This window comes from Notechis scutatus, chromosome 1, assembly GCF_049901735.1.
Source record: "Notechis scutatus isolate UNSWTSFEM ecotype Mainland chromosome 1, rNotScu1.2, whole genome shotgun sequence".
Lineage (NCBI taxonomy): Eukaryota > Metazoa > Chordata > Lepidosauria > Squamata > Elapidae > Notechis > Notechis scutatus.
The window spans coordinates 35,767,923-35,785,545 of NC_142009.1; the positions used below are offsets into that span (position 1 = coordinate 35,767,923).

General features: G+C 37.3%; 1 protein-coding gene across 3 annotated transcripts in view; it reads left to right on the plus strand.

Annotated features, from left to right (window-relative positions):
- Positions 1–17,623, plus strand: part of EML6 (EMAP like 6) — a 132,183-nt gene that overhangs the window by 88,748 nt on the left and 25,812 nt on the right. The gene's annotated exons all lie outside the window — the stretch shown is intronic.

Genomic DNA, 17,623 nt, shown 5'->3' on the forward strand with positions numbered 1-17,623 from the left:
CTCTGTAGCAACCTGTTTGCTTGTACTTTCTGCTCCACCTGGAATTCTCCTTGTTTTAGTAAGACAGATACAGGGAAGGCAGAGGTAAAAAATTGGCCACAGACATGTCCCTGAATTTAAACCAATCACTCCTCCTCAAAAAGCAAATCTTCATTATTCTTAAAATATATGTTTCAAGGGTAACAAAGATTGTTTCAAACAATGTTTGAAATGAATATTATAAATGTTAACATTTCATAAAAAATCAGTGAGAAGGAAATCTGTATGCTCTGAGAATTTAGGGAAAAGGGGGTAAGGCTACAAGAGTTGACAATGAAATTAGAGAGATGTAATTTGATTATGAAATGGCTGTCCTTTCAACTGTATGTGAAGACTGCATCTATGCCTGATCACCTGCAAAACAAAACAAAACAATAATGAAGGATACCACACAAATTTAGCTCAAATTATTAGATTAAATGTTCCTGTGAGTGTATTTTGTATGTTCTAATTGAAATGATAGAAAAGGCAATAATGAGTAAACTTTGGGAAGTACAGCCGTGCATTAGCCAGGCATAATAGAAAGATCAGTTTTTTTTTTCAATTAATCACAGGAAATGTATAATGTGTGATTAATGTGTGGGAAAAGTTTATTTTATGTTTATTTTTTGCTTTAGAGCATATACATGATAAAGGAAATATTGGACTATGGAGCATTTTACATGTATGTGGAGTTTATTGTTGCTGAATGAAATAAATACATGATTGAAGTGAAGCCACTGTGAGACTAATTGTTTCACAGATGATTGAACATTGAGTAAGAGCTAGGACAAAGATATAAAGGCAGTACTTGTTTAGCAACTACCTGGTTTAGAGACTGCTTGCAGTTACAATATTAAAATAATAACTTTACAACCAATTCTTGCATTTGCAACCTTCATAGATCTTTAAAGCAAATGAAAGCTGAAGTAAGATTGTAAGCAGAGCAGTTTCATTGAACAATCGCTTTACTTACTAAGTTGCCAGTCCAAAATGTGGTTGCTAAATGAGAATTACCTCTATGTGTCTCCTTACTTATTTAATATATTAATAGATAAATGTACAAGGAATACTTGTGATAATGTTACACATATATTGTTTGGAATTATTAAAATGCACGTCCTTTGCTATGCAGACAATGCCATTTATTGGTTGAGATCCTGATTTATTTTCAGTGAATGTCAGATTGTATTAAGCAATGAGGAGTACAGATCAGAAAACTGTTGCATCAAAAATCAAGGTAGTTGTGCTTGACAATGAAAATGCAATGAACAATTGCAAGTCATGCATAAATGGTGAAAAAAACAGAGCAAGTATGTGAATTTACATACTTTGGTAGATAATTTCTTAAACATGGGGAAATGAATGGAGAAAATTTAAGATCTGCAAATGCTGCCAGAAAGATAGGATGTGATCTGTTACAAAGAAGGGGTGTTTGTTGAAAAAACTGAAAATGGTTATGCATGGGAAAGTGCCTACTTTGTTAAATGGAAATTTAGTGAAAATTGCATCTCTTAGGAGAAACATAAAAACACTAGGATAGTTTAAGAGGGGATTGACTTATTCTCCAAAACACCAGAGGACAAGGCAAGAAGTAATCCGTGGAAGCTTGTCAAAGAGAGATCCAACCTAGAAAGAGAAACATTTGACAGAACAATTAATATATGGAATAGCTTGCTACTCAGAGTTGTAGGTGCTCCATTACTGGAGGTTTTCAAAAAAAAGACTGGAGGACCATTTGATCAAAGTGGTATAAGGTCTCCTTCCTTGAGCAGGGGGTTGGATCTTTGAGGTCTCTTCCAGCCCTATGATTCCATGTTCTAAGTAAGGAGTGATATGGTGAAACAGTGAAGAATGGGAGTAGAATGATAGTGGCTTGAATACAAAAGTGAGTGACTGGTCAAAATAAGTATATTGGCTTGTGGTTTGTGAGGGAGAATAAATAGAGATCAAATTATAAAAGAAATATGGAGGAAGAGTAAATGAATTGGGAGGAAAAGGAAGAGAGAAAATCATAGTGGGGTGGAGTTGAAGAAATCCTCAACAAAAGATAGGTGAGTGTTTTAAAGAACAAAAGGAAAAAGTATGAAGTATAAACAACACATGGACATTTATTTATTACTAGATCTTTATCCCACTTTAGTCAACTCAAGGCACCATACTCCCATCTCCCATTTTCCCCACAACAACAATCTTGTTAAGTGGGTTGGGCTGAAAAAGACATTGGCTTTTGGGCTTAAGGGAAACCTAAAACTCACAGTTGCCTGATTTCTGTCCACCAACACAGCCACTACAACAACTGGCTTTCTTCTACTAAACATGGTAGAAGCAAGGATATTTTGTAAGCGTGAAAAGTTATAGAGAATCATGATTATTTTTAAAATAAATTTAGTGATGTTTTCTTTTCTTATTTCATGTTTTTAATTTTTTGTGTGTACTGTTGCATACTTTTTATGGCATTTGCATAATATGGCTAAAGGCAATCAGACAATAGACGTGTTTTCCTTCTGATAAATGTTTAGTGATTGGCTATTCTCACTGTGGCAAACAGTTACCAAGAGTGTTCATTTCATGCTCTCATAACTCCAAATCTGCATTCCAGCCTAAAATAATGGTGACCTGGTGCTACCAATGCATTCAAGTTCAGCAATTTATTCTTCAGTTTCTTTTGATTCTTTGTTACCTGATAAACATCATTTCACAATAATTGTTGGTCAAGGCAGACAAGGCAAGGTAAAGAAAGCAAGCCTGGTATATGCAAACAGAGACTAACTCATGTATGCTTGCTCAAGAAACAATGGTTAAAGTAAACCATGGGTAAACATTTAATTAAATTGAATTTATTCAATTTGATATGATTGCTGTTGGAAAATTTCTTCACTATTGTTTGGTTTTTGCTCAGGTCATAAACACCAAAGTCTTTGTCCAGAGTTCAAAATTTTATTAGCATCCAAGGCAAAGGTGTTAAATGCACTCAGCCCCTTGCAAGGCTACAAAGTCATTTAATAGTCAAATGTAAAAGCTAATTTGTGGATATTTAGTTCCAGAATTATCATGTTATAGCTTTCTGTATTCTGGATACTTTATAGACCTTTGTCTTCTCCAGGATTGTTTATGCAAAATAGTCATTCATCCCAGTGTCAAGTAAAAAGACATTTTTATGAATTGAGTTTTTATTGAAAATGTATTTGAATTACTTAATTTTGAATTTTGATGTAATGTTCCGTGCTCTCTAAGTTGTAGGAGATGTATGCACAAACATGCACCATTTACACTTAGCATGGAACAACACATTTCTGAGACTTTATTACAGACTGTACATGCTGATTTAAACATATTTTCATGATGCATTGTTGTGTGTCCCAACTGAGATTACAGATTAATTCCACACAATACACTGTTGCTTATAGCATAAATGTATTTCACCTTTACCTCCTCTAGAAGTAAAGTCCAATTATAAATTGGAAATATTGAACTAAAGAAGGAGATATCAAGTATACGAAACAATCTGAATGCTAGCTGAATTATGAAAATGTTTTTTCAAATGATACATCAAGCAAGTGATATATCCTAAGATGATTGTAAGGGGGGCAAAATTTCAATAATGATTTGGCAGAAATTTGTATTCAAAAATTTCTCATTCAGATACAGCACTATGACTTGTACTCCAGCTTTCTCCAGTCTGGTTCCCACATCTTGATTTCTTTGTTACTGTATCCAAATATATTTCATACCTTTTCTGTTAAGGATGTCCTCCTACAATAACACTTCCTTACATCCCTTATCACATATGACACATGTATTGTCAGGCTGCATCTAAACACAGATTGAAAGTCTTGTAAACTATTAAATAATGTACATTTATTTAAGACAATTAACAGCTGTCTTTCTCTCCTTTCCCCATCTTTGTTGTTTTTCTTCTCTCCCTCTTTCTTTGGCCCATATCTCCATTCTCTATACTTTCTGTTTCTCCTTCCTTTTTTTCTTGTTCTTATTGGTTCTCTGCCTGTTGCTTTTCTATGTAATTTAGGAACAGGGCACTTATCAAAGGAGCCACAGGAACAATCTTGTGGTATGGGAGTCCTAAGAAAAGTGTTCCTACACTGTGGGGTAATTTGATCAGTTGTGGGATTGTCACAGAGAATTCAGGACAATTGTAAGCCATATAATCTTATATTTGGCAAATTTGAATGAATTGGGTCTTGGATGAGAAGCAGTGTTTCGCACTGAACTTCAGTTCCTTTAACCCAAGCACGCTGGAATGGCGATAATGCTTCTGGTGTCTATAGCTGTTTCATATTATTAAAATGAGAACACTTCAGATGCCTGCATTTTTTATTTTACTAATACTTGAATTATATGCTCTGCTTGCAGCATCTGTTTGTTTGATCTGCATGACTGCATGGATTATTGTATCATAGTTAATATAATAAGGACCTTTAAACAAAATGTTAAACATATAAGCAAAATACAAGTTTTTTTCTTCCTTCTCCCTAAAAGCATGACTGCAGTGAATTTGTATTTTTTGGCAAGTGTGCCATAAATCGGTACCTCTCAGAATATATGTAACCCTACCCTTAGTGCTACGGCAACATGATTTTGCCTCTAACCAATTGTGCTAGGAAGCCAGGCATTTTGAGAAGCATGCAACTGCATTAGTATATACCACTGCCAGCTCCTAAGTCTTCCTGTTTCATTTCAGGAACGGCCTAGATTCTCTGTATTTGGTTCACTTGTAAAATGCACAGTAATTACATCATCATCAGAAACGATACAATGCCTTGTATTATTATTGTTAGATGGGTCCGTGAAAGTAAGAGGCAGGACATGGCAGAAACAAGTAAGGTTGTTTTATTGGAGAATTGTAACAACAAACTGCGTGGCCACGGCAGGCGCCAGCTTTTATAGCCGACGCTGTCCAAACCTTCAGCCACTGATGGGGATTTGTTTTTCCCGCCAGTGGCTGGGCCAATGAGTGAAGTCTGTTAACTGACTCCACTCTCTGGCCATATTAGGTAATACGTAACACCCCCATCCCTCCTAGTCAATGTTTGTCCAATCAGGTTTTGCCTACCATACATAATCACATAGATAAGTGGGGCTGTGATGGGTGTGCCTGGACCTACGCACCTCACTTGTTCCTGGGGCGGCAGCCCGAACGGACAGGTCCACCACTGCTCCAGTCCCCGCCTATGGAACAGTCTCGAATCCCATGTGGGGCGTGGCAGGGACCGTAGAGCTCGAGGCCTCAGAAGGACTTCCTCTTTGCAAGCTAAGTGTTCCCACATGTCATCTGGGTTTGAGGATAGGTGGTCCACTTTGCTTCTGTGTTCAGGGTGTAGAGTTTGCGTTGAGGGCTGTTCTGTGGGAGCTTGTTGGGTGCCTGGCTGGTTGTCTGTGTTCGGGACCCAGCTCCTGATCTGATCGATGTGCCTTTCCCATAGTCTCCCCTCCTCGGTTTCCACCCTGTATGATCAGGGCCTTGTGATCCCGGTTATTTTGGCTGGCACCCATGTGGGTCCCCCGGTATAGTTGTGGGCATAAACCGGGTTCCCTATGGTGAATTGTCTGCATCTCCCAGTGGAATTAGGGGGTGTCTCTGTGCTGTAGTTGGGGTGGACTCGGTCAAGTGTGGATCGTAGTCTTCGACTCATCAACAGTTCAGCGGGGCTGTGTGTGTCGTTGCATGGGGGGGTGATATGTTGGGCCAACAGCAGTTTGTTAATCCTCTCCTACCAATTCCCCCCGGCCCATTCTCTTGAGTGTCTCTTTGGTCATTCGAACCATTCTCTCCACTTGCCTATTCATCGCCGGATGAGCGGGCGCTGACAGTGCATGTCGGATCCCCAATCCGGCCAAGAATGCTTCGAACGGCTGCGATGTGAACTGTGGTCCGTTGCTGAAGACAAGAACATCCGCAGCCCATGAGTGGAGAAGAGTCATCGGAGGGTCTTTATGGTCGCCTCCGATGTGGTGGATTTCATTAATATCACTTCCAACCACTTAGAGTAAAATCAAAACAAAAAGAAAGGAAAAAAGGAGAAAACAAAACAAAAAGTTTCCTGTTGCCTCCCAGTGAATTGTTCTGTTTATCTTTGCTGAAGAAGGGGCCAGAGATCCCCCCACTTCAACATCTTTGCATCTTTACTATCTCAAAAACTCAATCTAAAAAACAAGAAAGAGAGTGTAAACCCTTGCTCATTGATTGTTTTCAAACAGCCCAGGAAAAGAAACCTCTTGTCAGTTTATCAAGGGTTATAAACCTATTCTCAGATTTCAGCAACAGCTAAGCAAAACAAAGCAAAGCAATAACCCTTTAGTTACCAACTCTCAATACTACTTCATACTACTTCATTACTTTCATTATCTAAAAAAAAATCAATTTCTTTAAAATAATTAATTTTTATCAATTGATCAATTGATTGATTGATTTTTTTTTATTGATTTTTAAAACAAACATGAACAAACAAAACATAAAAACATCAAGCCATCTTCCATATATATACATACAGTGTGCCGGTTGGTTTACAAATTATTTTGTGCTTCCATTTCGTAGTCTTCAATTACAATTACATTGTATATACTCGTACTTTCAATCAAATATTAAATACATTAATATCATTATTCATCAATCATTTGACTATACTTTTATTCATTCATGTTTTATGAAATAATCATATTTTACTTAATTTGTTTTATAACGGTTCATATTATCATCCCAAATCTATCCTAAAATCATTTTGTAGATATAATAAGAAAAGAATACATCTTTATATATTTATTATTTTCTAAGAATCTACATATTTCATTACTATGTTTTATTGTCTAACCATTGATAGAATAGATCCCAAATTTTATAAAATTGTTTATCATCTTGTTCTCTAATTTCAAATGTCAATCTACTCATTTCAGCACATTCCAATATTTTCTTAATGTGATGGTTTTTTCCTGTGATGGTATTCTCCTGTGAGGGTATTTTCTCATTTTTCCAGTTTTTGGCAAATACAATCCTAACTGCTGTTAATACATTTACAATCAGATATTTCAAGTCTTTACTATATATTTCAGGTAAAATTTCCAATAAAAATATCTCTGGTTTCAAATCTATATGCTTTTTTGTCATTTTTTCCAACCACGTGTGGATTTTAGTCCAATATTTTTTAGCATCCGCACATGTCCACCACATATGGTAATATGAGCCAGGTATCTGGTGACATTTCCAACATTTTTCGGATATATTCTTGAACATTCTTGCTATTCTTTTTTGGGGGGAAATGCCACCAGTAAAACATTTTATACAAATTTTCTTTATATGCTATTGACATTGTCATTTTATAATTTTGAGACCACAGTTTTTGCCATTTCTCTAGATCAATCCCATATCCAAAATTCTTCCCCCAAGCAATCATAGTTTCTTTAACTTGTTCTTCTTCTAGTTTAATTTCTAATAAATATCCATACAATTTTTAATCACCTTTTCATCAGTACCTGTCAAAATCTTATCTAAGTCAGTTTATCATAGAAACCTTCTGTTTTAGAATTTCTTTATCATACCTTGAATGTATTTGCACATATGAAAACCAATTCATCTTTATACCTTGTTCCTCTAATTTTTGAATAGATTTAAGTTCACCCTTTTCATTCAATATTTCACCATATCTAACTGTTTGTTCCTTTTTGTATATTATAGGATAAGAAAATGCTTCAATAGTCAATAACCAGACTGGAATTTTCAAATAACATTGTCTTTTAATCTTCTCCCAGTTTAACCACAGAGACTCCTGTATATAGTGTCAATTGATTTATTGTTTTTATTGCTTAGTATGATTGAGTGTTTAGTGCATATAGTGTAATTACTGAATATCTGATTAGTAAAATCAGTGAGTTAGTGAATTTAATTGACCAGTGTGTTTAGTAATTACTGTAATAAATCAGGCTGTTTGTTGCTTAGAAAAATTATTTGATTAGAGTGATTTGAATAACCAATTGATTGATTGATTGATTTTAGTAATAAGCAACCTTACTTTTGATTTGTTCTCTAACATATCAATTAACATTTATTAATTACCAACATTCATTAAGTAATTGTCTACCTATCAGATTAACTAGCTATTGTAATTGATTACTGTACTATTGCCATTGACCATGCCAGCCAAAAACTCCAAACCAAAACAAAAGAAAAATATCTCTACCAATGACCTCCCAGACTCCTGCACATGTTTCAAATGTTTTGAAACCATCAATGAAAGCAAAATTTACATCAAATGCCGCCTATGCGATAATCTAGCCCACCCTGCCTGCTTAAATGCAAACAAAAGCCTAGATGATATGGTTAAAAATTCAGATACATTCTTTTATCTATGTCCATCATGTTCTCCTAAGCTAAACAAACTGAGTACCCTACCTGACATAGTTGAAAGCATAGAATCACTCATTCACTCAATAGAAGAACGTTTAGCAACACGTTTTGAAACAACTATACAAGCAAGCCTAATTTCTCTTGGAAAAAAAAATACAGCACAGATAAGTGAGTACCTATCAGCTCAAAATCAAATCCCACAACAACCACAACCATTACCTCAACTACAATCACAACTAAAACCAAAAATAACCACCAAACCACAGCCACAAACAATTACTATCCCTTCAAATAATTCCACAAATAATATCTCCTTACTCATCAGAGACACCACGGAACGTGAACAGAAACGTCCAAATGCCATCTTATTTAGTCTCGAAGACACCAATGAATCAGATGACATCACCAAAGTTCGTGATATCATAAGCAACTCAAATACAACAAACATCTCTCCTGAAGATATCATTGAAATAACTAGAGATGGCCATGGGTACAAATACAATGGCGGCTCTGTAGCCCCAAGATTTTGTAGAGTTGTATGCAAAAATGAGTCCAGCAAATGTATATTCATTCATACAATAAATGCCATTGCAAAAACCAATCCCAACCACAAAAAACTTCACTCAAGACCAGACTTATCCATACTGCAAAGAATCCGCTCCCATGAACTCCGCGCAGAACTCAAAAACCATCTAGACAATGGAGAAAAGGACCTATACATTGACTACAGAGCTGATTGCATCAAAAGAAAGTCACACAACCCACAACTCTGCATCCAACCCCACCCTATCCAATCCAACATCACTCAAAACTAGGCATGCACACCCCTAACTACCTCTATTCCAACCACAACTGGCCTTAAATGCAAGCTACTCAATGCAAGAAGCCTTGTAAATAAAATACCTGAATTTCTCCTCTTACTAAATATGGCAAAATTCGACATTATATTTGTCTGTGAAACATGGCTCAACGTATCTCTCCCTGATTCCATTACCACAGTAAGACACTATCATGTTTACCGATCAGATCGTGAAATCTGTAGAGGAGGTGGTGTTGCTATCTTCTATAAATGTCCCTACATCTAAAAAACATCCAAATTACCCAAGAGCTTGCTCTTCCTGAGACCATCATCTGTGAACTGTCCTTAAATATCACATTTCAGTTCTTACTATGTTACAGAGCCCCTGATTATGACATTGAACATGCAAACAAGCTAAATACACTACTAACATGGGCAGCATCCTGCTCACACACTTTTATCTTTCTTGGTGATTTCAATCTACCTCATATTAACTGGGCCCTTAATGAATGTACAACTGAACCCACACATGCAACTTTCTACAATGCAGTAACAAATCTAGGACTAGAACAACTAGTAACCAACAACACTAGACTTAACAACTGCCTCGATCTCATCTTCTGCAATAGTTTGAATTTAATTTACGGAATACAAATTAAAAAACCCTTTTCCAACAGTGACCACAACATGATTGACTTTTATCTCAATATACGTCCACGCAAAAATCATCAGAATGACTGAATCCCCAATTATAACTTCAGAAAAGGCAACTATGATCTTATAAACAACAATCTCTCATCTCTTGATTGGCAATTTCTATTTTCTGGATGCAATACTGTAGAAGACCATTACAACATATTTTTACTTGAAGTCAAAAGAGTCATCAAACTATATGTACCATTAACAACTCCCAAAACCAGAAAAAAAACAAATTACCCAAAACAATAAGGAAGCTTCAATCCAAAAAGAAATCACTTTGGTGGAAAAACAAATCTGGTCACATTGCCAACTTCAAAAGCCAATATAAAAATTTATGCCACCATATAAAAACTGAATGCACCAATTATCACATTAAACAAGAAGAAAACCTTCTACGCACCAATTCCACCCACGCTTTCTACAATTTTGTAAACAACAAACAAAAAAAACTCAAGGTCCATCCCACCCCTGAAAGGACCTAATGGTAAAGACTGCAATGACAACACTATTAAAGCCAAACTCTTTAACACATTCTTTGGCTCAGTATTTGTAAACAGCAATGGATCATGCCCAGTATTTCCTAGTCGAACCACAGACAACCACAATGATCTAATACATATCGATTTTACAGAAGACAATGTTGAAAAAGCACTATGCAATCTAAAACCATCTCTATCTATTGGACCGGATAGAATATGTGCCTACTTCTTAAAAAAGCTATCCACTGCCATAGCCGAACTTCTAAGCATAATCTTTGAAAAATCTTTCAGGACCAGCTCCTTGCCAAAACTATGGTCACAAGCCACGGTCATCCCCATCTTCAAAAAGGGAGACCCCAGCCTAGTTGAAAATTACAGACCAATCTCTTTATGCTGCGTCACCTGCAAAGTCATGGAATCAATTATTAACCAATCCATCATCCTCCACTTAGAGACAAACAACCGAATAAACAATTTGGTTTCAGAAAAAAACTATCCTGTAATCTGCAACTCTTACACCACGGCAAAACCACGGACTACACAACTCGATCAGGGCAAAGCAATAGACGCAATCTGCATAGACTTCTGTAAAGCCTTTGATTCAGTGGTACACGACAAACTACTCCTAAAACTAAAATCTTATGGTATCTCTGCATAACTGGATAGAAGCATTCCTGTCAAACAGACAACAAATGGTCAAAATTGGGAGCGTCCTATCAAATTCTGTACCTGTCAATAGTGGTGTCCCCCAAGGCAGTGTTCTAGGACCAACTCTCTTCATACTCTACATAAATGACCTCTGTGATCATATCAAGAGCAACTGCGTTCTCTTCACTGATGATGTAAAGCTATTCAACACAGACAATACTGCTACCCTTCAAAAAGACTTTGACTATGTATCAAAATGGTCAAACAAATGGCAACTTCAAATCTCAACAAATAAATACTCTGTCTTACATATTGGCAAAAAAAAAATCAGAAAATAAAAGCTGAATAGTCAAGACCTTGTTGATGATACAAACTCTGTCAAGGATCTTGGAGTACTCATCTCAGATGACCTAAGTGCTAGAGCCCACTGTAACTACATAGGCAAAAAGGCGTTAAGAGTTGTTAATCTAATCTTACGTAGCTTTTTCTCTGGTAATATTACACTAATAACTAGAGCATACAAAACATTTGCTAGACCAATACTCGAATACAGCTCATCAGTCTGGAACCCACATTACGTATCTGATATTTACACAGTTGAGAAAGTCCAGAAATATTTCAGAAGAAGAGTTCTCCACTCCTCTACTCGTTGCAGAATACCTTATGCCACCAGACTCGAAATTCTAGACCTAGAAAACCTAGAACTACACCGCCTTCGGTCCGATCTAAGTATAGTATATAAAATCATACATTGCAATGTCCTACCTGTCAATGAATACTTCAACTTCAACCATATCAACACAAGAGCAAACAATAGATACAAACTCAAGGTTAATCGCACCAAACTTGATTGCAGGAAATACGACTTCAGCAACAGAGTGGTCAATGTCTGGAATACTCTACCTGACTCTGTGGTTTTTTTCCCCATACCCCAAAAACTTTAACCTTAAACTGTCTACTATTGACCTCACCCCTTTCCTAAGAGGTCTGTAGGGGGCGTGCATAAGCACACCAATGTGCCCCTGTCCTATTGTTTCTTTTATATATATTTTTATTTTTTTTATATGTATCCATGTATTCATAACTATGTTTTTACTTATACCTATTATCTTGTAAGCAATTGACAAATAAAAATAAATAAAATAAAGTATGTGTCAACGACTATAAGAAAGGGCCCTATAAGAAAGGACTATAAGATGGGGCCCTGGGAAATTGACGTGCACCCTGGCCCACGGGGCTGTGGGTGTTTCCCATTTTCTAGGGGTTGCTGTCGGTGGAGCTAGTCTGGTTTCTTGGCAGGGTGTGCAGGTGGTGACCCAAGTCTCTATGTCTTTGTCCAGTCCTGGCCACCAGACGTAGCTTCTGGCCAGTGCTTTCATCTGGACTATTTCCAGGTGGCCCTCATGCAGCAGTGTCAATATTCTGTCCCGAAGTGGGGGGGATCACTACCCTGTCTCCCCACAGTATGCAGCCCCTTATAACTGACAGCTTGGCCTGCCAGTTTCTATATGGTACATATTCTTTCCCTTTTATCGCTTCTGGCCATCCCCTCCACACCCAGTTTGAACTCTGCGCCATGATTTTGTTGCAGGTGGTAAGTCTCGCAATTTCTTTGGACGTCATCAGCCCAGGCATTATCTCTTCCAAGAGTAATATTGTGGTGGATGGTGCTGAGTCTTCTGCTAAGTCTGGCAAGGGACAATGGCTCAAGGCGTCAGCAATGTCTTTTCCCGGCTTGTGGATCATTCGGTAGCTATATGCGGCCAGGAATACCGTCCATCTCTACATCCTAGGTGATAGGATGTTTGGTGTGGGTTTGTCACCAGCGAGGATGCCCAGTAGCAGCTTGTGGTTGGTGACTAGGTTGAATTTCCTGCCATATAGGTATTTGTGGAAGCGCTTGACTCCTGTGACTGCAGCAAGTGCTTCCTTGTTGATTTGGCTATAATTTCTTTGTATTTTGGACAGTGTCTTTGAATAATATGCGATGGGGGCTTCTGTTCCATTGGGTAGTCGATGACTAAGGACTGCTCCTATTCCGTAGGGGGAGGCATCACATGTGAGTAATAATGGTAGCATCTCGCTGTATTGTACGAGGACACTGTTGGATGTCAGGATGCTTTTAATCTTTTTGAAGGCGACAGCCTCACATTGTCCCCAGGCCCAGGTGGTTGTTTTGTCCAATAGTCTATGGAGTGGTTCTGCGATGGCCACCTTCTGTGGTAGGAAAACACTATAAAAGTTGAGTAACCCCAGGAAGGCTTGCAGTTCTGTTTTGTTTTGTGGGATGGGGGCTTCCTGTGTTGCCTTCAATTTTCCAGGGGTGGATTGGATGCCAGTTGCATCTATCAGGAAACCCAAGAACTCCACCTGGGGAACGGCTAAGTGGCACTTATTTCTTTTTAATTTGAATCCGGCTTCCTGGAATCTGCTCAATATCACCCTCAGTCTCTCAATCAATTGTCCCCTGCTTTCAGTTGATATTATTACATTATTGAAGTATGGGATTACCCCCAGGATGTTGTGTAGTAATCGCTCCATAATGCTCTGGAACAGGTGGGGAGCGATGCTGACGCTGAACTGCAACCTTGTGCATTTAAAAGCGCCTCGATGTGTGACTATCATTTGCGCTTTTGCCGTTGCCTCATTGACAGGGCAGTTGTTGATAGGCCTGGGCTAGATCTAACTTGGCAAATATTGTCCCCCAGCTCAGGGAGTGCAGAAAGTGCTGGACTACTGGGACAGAGTAGGCGCTTTGTTGGAGGACTTTATTCAGGATTGTTTTGTAATCAGCACAGATCCTTATGAACCCTTTGGGCTTGACTGGTGTGACGATTGGGGTCTCCCATTTGGCATGATCCACTTGCTGGAGGACCCCTTGAGCAATTAATTTATCTAATTGCTCTTCGACCTTGGGGTGGAGAGCAAATGGGATGCACTGCGGTTTGAGGCAGACCGGGACAATGTTGGGATCTAAATTAAATGATATTGGGGTCCCCTTGTACTTGCCCAGTTTGTCATCGAAGACGTTGCTGAAATCCCGCTCCAGTTCTGTGATGTCCACCTCTGAGGCCAGTGGGGTGGTCTTCACTGTGTGTATGCCAGAGATGTATATCTGTAGCAGCTGGAACCATTCCCTTCCTAGCAGGCTTGGTAGGTTCCGGTCTACTATGGTGATTGGCAATCTTCCTTTAAATTTTCCGTACTCTATGTAGGCTGTTTTCCTACCCAGAACAGATATGCGGTGGCCCTGATAGTCTCTTAAGGTGATAGTTTATTCCTCCAATTGCTCGCGCCGCAGTTTGGGTTGGAGTTATACAGTTGGTTATTGATGGAGGCTTTAGATGATTGCAAAGGGATAAACAGAGGGATGGCAAATAAGTCAAATTAAAATATAGACAGATGAACAGTTTTGAACAGTTTGCTTGATCAGGTTGATTTTCAAAACCATTATGCCTTTACTGAAGCCAGGAAAGTATTAATTTATTTGCAGTTTTGTAACCTGGGTCAATATGGAGAATCTGAAGAGCGTACAGTAGAATCATATTTAAATTACACACAAACATTCTGTTTTGTCATCTGGAAAAGCATATTCATATGTTAGATAATAGATGCTAAGTAATAACATATTTCCTAGATTAATTCAGAAAGCATCTTCTCCGTTAAAAATGTTTCTTTTCTTTAAACTCTTCCTAAAATATTTTAAATGTTAGTATACAAGAAAAATAATCATAGTCCATGGTAATTAGGATGATAGAATTTGGGGTTTGGTTCTATTTAGAAGACTTGATTAGAATGTTATTTCATGTTCTGTCCTTGTCTAATAAAGTCACTCCCCTAGGAGATTATAAGGAGAGATGATCTTCTCATCTTGCACTCATAATACATTAAGTTGTCAGGCCCTCATGCCAGTCACAGGCTGTATACTGTATTCACTGACCACAAACCCTGAATCTACATCCTCATATTTGAGAGATGCCTTCTCAAGCTCAGGTATGGATTTTCTCAAGTCCTTTCTTTTCTGGATATAAAACAATTTGGAACATTTGGGGGAAGTTATTGTTTTACTTAATGCTACACTGGTCAGACCACACTTGGGATATTGTTTGAAAATTATGTCAAACAGAATTAGACAACATTTTTGGCTGGCAATAGGTTTGGAATTTTGGGAGCATGTGATAAGCACATTTTCAGAGTAACTGGCATAAGAGATCTGTCTGTTCACAAAATGACTGCCATATTGGATATAATCAATTGCTGAACATTGATTTAATAAATATAAGCTAGTTCTCAGTATGCAGTCAATCATTCCTTTAAATGCATTTCTGAAATAAACATGCAATAATTTCTACAAAAACATTCCTGCAAATAAATATGAGACTACATATTATTGTTTGGGTTTGCAGCTTTCAAATATTCTATTAATTTATTATTTTTAATTAGAAAAATCTCTTTAAAACAAGTAGAACAGGGAGCCTGATGGGTACCAAGGACTGTATCTGGTTTGGAATGGGACAGCATGCCACAGACAATTCACTGCGGCCAACTTGCCATGGCCAACTTCCTATGGCCAACTTGGACAAAAAAATTGCTATGGTCCAATTTGCCACAGTCCATTCACCATGGGACAATTTAACAAGTCAATTTAATTATTTAAAATAAATAAAAAATATTTTAATTTTTGTCATTCATATTTCATTCTGTTCCTCTTTTTGCATCCTTTTTTAATGATTCTATTTCATCATTTCTTTAATAATAGTGTAACTCTTGTTCCATAGTGAATTGTCCCATGGCGAATTGGCTACGGCAAGTTGGCCGTGACAAGTTGGTACTTTGGTGAATTGTTATAGACCCATCTGGTGAATATGCTTTCCTCCTCAGGCATTCTTGCTCTTGTCTTCTGTTTGTGACAGAATAGTCCAATGTGAAATCTTTACCAACATCTCTTGAAGCATGTTTGAATTTATGAAGTCATGGTACATACCCTCATCCCAAAACAACAATCCTCTTCAGCTCTGATGGTAGTTTGAATTAATCTGCTTTTCTGCTTGTTTGTGTTTAATTTGAACCATATTGATACATGGATAAAGTAAGCATTTTTTTAAAAAAATGACACTATACCTAGTATCAGCATACATTAATTTCATTATATCTTTTTTTCTTGTTAAATTGAATGATGCCCATCAGGAGGGATTATTTGAAACAGGATTAATCATATAGTTATAATGGTTAGGAAGTATATTTCCTCCAATGTCAGATTTAGTAGCAAGTAGCATCTGAATTTTAGTTGCTAGGGAAACAACCAGGAACTCATTGTTAAATATATGTCCTTCTTTCCAAAGAAATTTGGTTTGCTACTTTAAGAAAAAAATTGCAGAAATAGGTAGGCTTATAATATGGTGCGGTGTGGCTTCTCCTGTGAAGTTTATTCACAAATTATTATCTATGGTATATAGAGAATGAAGTAGCTTAAAGAAGATCCTTTATCATTTTGAGTGGTATTTTTGTACACATAGTATTTTAAAGAAAATAAAGTTCTCTTATAATTTGTATCACTGCAGTGTTCATCCTGAGGAGAACTCACATCTTTACAGCTGGGTGGGACTGTAGTGATGCTGGCTCAGCTGGAGCACGGTGTATGCTAAGGTTTTTTTTTAACCATACTGTTTCTATATGCTAGGAACAGGGAGGCGCAAATGTTGTTCAAATAAAAATGAATATAAGCTGAACATAACAAGTCACCATCACACAGGTAGCCAGTGTGAGCAGCAGAAAACAGTGACATTCCTGATATTGGTGCTTAATGCTGTAGCTGGAAAGAGTTACATTGATGATTTCAAGTGATGTTGTTAACGGCAAGCATTGATACGATAGGAGCTTTATGTGAAGAGTGTGTGTGTTTGTGTTTTCAGAGCTGTGGCCTGAAATATTACAATTAAAGTTTTATTGTGATCTCATCTCATTGGCTATTGATTTTCTCAGCTCATGACCTTGTAGGACTTCTAAAGTGTCATTTGGAAGGACAAGAGAAAAGTGAAAATCAAAATGCAGTTCAGATGGAGAGCAACAAATAAAAGTCAGGAAAACCCGAAGTCAGGTATATAGTTAAATCAGACTCAAGTTAGGTTCCATAACAACAGGGGTTCAAGGTAAGGAATATAATCTGATTCCAAAAGACAGTGAAAGGGAGAGGGGAGTATAAGGAACTACGTCTGAAACAACGGCTCTGTGGAGAGTCAGTCCTTTGTTGACTCAAAGGAACAGCTAGTCACCCTAATTGGCTTGGTTCTTCTAGTTGATGACTTAACTACACTAAGTAGAGCTACAGCATAAATATTATGCCAATAATATCCTTTCTTTTGAAAAGTGCTTAAGCAAAGCATTGTATCCCATTTGTAATATTTTATGCTTACATTTTTCTTTGAATAACATTAATGTTACATTCCAACATTTTTATGTATTACTGAAAGGAAACATTAATAATTCTATTGTGTTTTAACTTGCTTTCCTTTGGAGGCAGGGAATTGTCAAGTAAGTATAAATTATATCTGAGTGAGAAAAAAAGACTAAATCTGCTATAATATTAATTATTAAATTATTTTCTGATGTACTCTGTTGTTC